The sequence below is a fragment of the Convolutriloba macropyga genome, unplaced genomic scaffold (genome assembly GCF_964194025.1).
Source record: "Convolutriloba macropyga unplaced genomic scaffold, txConMacr16.3 SCAFFOLD_1990, whole genome shotgun sequence".
NCBI classification, from domain to species: Eukaryota; Metazoa; Xenacoelomorpha; order Acoela; family Convolutidae; genus Convolutriloba; species Convolutriloba macropyga.
Genome location: NW_027452267.1, coordinates 1 through 2,500, shown reverse-complemented (window position 1 = coordinate 2,500; position 2,500 = coordinate 1). Strand labels below are relative to the sequence as shown.

At 39.4% G+C, this 2,500-nt stretch overlaps 1 non-coding gene and 1 pseudogene across 1 annotated transcript in view; both read right to left on the bottom strand.

Annotated features, from left to right (window-relative positions):
- LOC142357340 (large subunit ribosomal RNA) overlaps nt 1-49 on the bottom strand; it is a 3,522-nt gene extending 3,473 nt beyond the window's left edge. The window contains exon 1 of the ribosomal RNA XR_012761591.1: nt 1-49. This exon is cut by the window's left edge and continues 3,473 nt beyond it. This is a non-coding gene — a ribosomal RNA (large subunit ribosomal RNA).
- A 1,683-nt stretch (nt 50-1,732) lies between these two features.
- LOC142357336 (5.8S ribosomal RNA) lies at nt 1,733-1,884 on the bottom strand (annotated as a pseudogene).
- Between the last annotated feature and the right edge of the window lie 616 nt (nt 1,885-2,500).

Genomic DNA, 2,500 nt, shown 5'->3' with positions numbered 1-2,500 from the left:
TTACTGATATGCTTAAGTTAAGGGGGTTCTCTCGCCCAATTCAGGTTATGTAGTTGATTGTCTCTTAATTGGTTCACTGACCAATATGAGACAGAAACCGATTCAGCAGTTTTGTTCGCTACTACTATCAAACACAGGTCGAAGTTTCCATTCAGTCATTAATTCCAACTTTCAAATGTTGTTGTTTCAGCTTTCGCTTACTAGAAGCAACATAATACTCGCTGCAATACAGACCTCGGGAAACCCTCACCGTGAATAAGGTTCACTCACATATTTCACTACATTTTGCGTGGGATTGGAGATGAGGCTACTCGTTCTTGCTCAGTACTAGGCTGAAAATTAACGAAACTTCGTTACAAACGTTCACATGTTGATGTTTCCGCTTTCGCGTACTCGAAACAACATAATACTAGTCTTTGTAATTTAGTTTCATAATTTCAACTGTTCTCATGCAGAATTTTTGCTCATTCTTATCCCAAATTTTGACCTGGCTACTAGTTACACTCCTTGTACTTATTGCAAAATGACCACAAATTTCAACAGCTTTCACATGTTGCTGTTTCGGCTTTCGCTTACTACAGTCAACATAATACTCGTTGCAAAATAAGTGCTCGGCATCTGCAATTTTCCAAAGACGAAGTTTCGCCAGTTCAATTTTCGCTCGCCAATTATGGCTACTAATTCACACGGTACTGAGCTCAACAACATTAAATTTGTTCAGCAAGACTTTCACATGTTGATGTTTTGGCTTTCGCCTACTAGAAGCAACATAATACTCGTCTTGTTAGCTCATTCAATGAGAATAGCTTTTCCCGTTGAGAATTTTTGCCTTCAATTGGCGTTGTAGTGAGTTTGGCTACTCAGATCACCAAATACTTGTGACAATTCGAACCAGAAATGTTTTCAATTTTCACATGCTGATGTTTCGGATTCAACCTACTAGAAGCAGCATAATACTTGTATTCAACAATTTCTGTATCAAATCCCAGTTTTCTCTGGTGCATCTTTGCCAAACTATTCCAAACTGCCTGAGTCTGAATACCAATTACAGGTACTAGTAAATGCACGTTACTAAGGACTATATAGTTCTAGGTTACTGTACACAACGACGTTCACATGTTGATGTTTCAGCTGCCGCTTACTAGAAACAACATAATACTTATCGTGCATACCTTTCCATAACTTGTCCTTTTCAGATGCATTAGTTTCCCTTTGTCTTGGCTTCTACAGTCAGACTGGCTACTAGTAACAGCACAGTACTAATCACATATCGTTCTACAGTTTGCAGACAACTTTCACATGTTGATGTTTCAGCTTTCGCCTACTAGAAACAACATAATACTCGCTGTATACATTTGTAGTTCTCTATGTAACTTTCATGTGAAGAAGTTTCGCCAGTCTTTTTGACTGTCTCAAATCTGAGTCATGCTTAGGCTACTAGTTGCTTCATAGTACTTATCGCCTCGAGATCATTGAACAAAACTTGATTTTCACATGTTGCTGTTTCAGCTTCCGCTTACTAGAAACAACATAATACTAGTCTCATTAAGTTCCGTCTCTTTGCAATTTTCTTATGAAGAAAATTCGCCATCACAATGACTCCAGCAGTTCTTGATCAAGGAATGCAATCATTGATCAGAATGCTATTATTTGAATCGGTTCTGCTTTAAGTGTTCCAATTTTATTGGAAGCACCAACAATAGAACATCAATGTGTTCAATCGAGAGTTATATAACCCTGAATCGGACGCAGTCAACAGCCGAAGCCGAGACCGCCTTTTGCGTTAGAGAGGTCGGTAAACAAATCTTGCGATTCATACCGAATTAACACATATAGCTGTGCTCCTCTTCGTAAAGCGAGCCAAGTGATCCCCTGTTGAAGGATGTATTTGGACCAATCTAGTAGCATTTGGTTTCCAACAAGCTCTCCCAAGTTAGCTTACTTATTGGGCTTTTCAACCAATTCGGTTGGCTACAAGCATCATCAAAGTACTAGCCACAGTTTGATCGCAAAATTCTACGACTTTCACATGTTGATGTTTCGGCTTGCGCTTAGCCTACTATAAGCAACATAATACTAGTCATATCATAGAGCGTGATCAGCTTGTGACGTTCTCATGATGAAGTTTCACCAACAGTGTCTCACTTCGAGCTTAAATCCAGCTACTAGTAACTACACAGTACTGACTGCAACGATAACTTTTATCTATACCTTTCACATGCTGCGCTTTCGGCCAGGGCCTACTAACGTCAACATAATACTCGATATAAACTTTTGTTCATGATGCAGCTTCCCCATGCAGAAGTTTCGCCTTCAAATGCTCTCTTGGCCATATGACGTAAGAAAAGGTTACTAGTAACATCACAGTACTAGCCACAGTTTGATTGCAAAATTCTACGACTTTCACATGTTGATGTTTCGGCTTGCGCTTAGCCTACTAGAAGCAACATAATACTAGTCATATCATAGAGCGTGATCAGCTTGTGACGTTCTCATGATG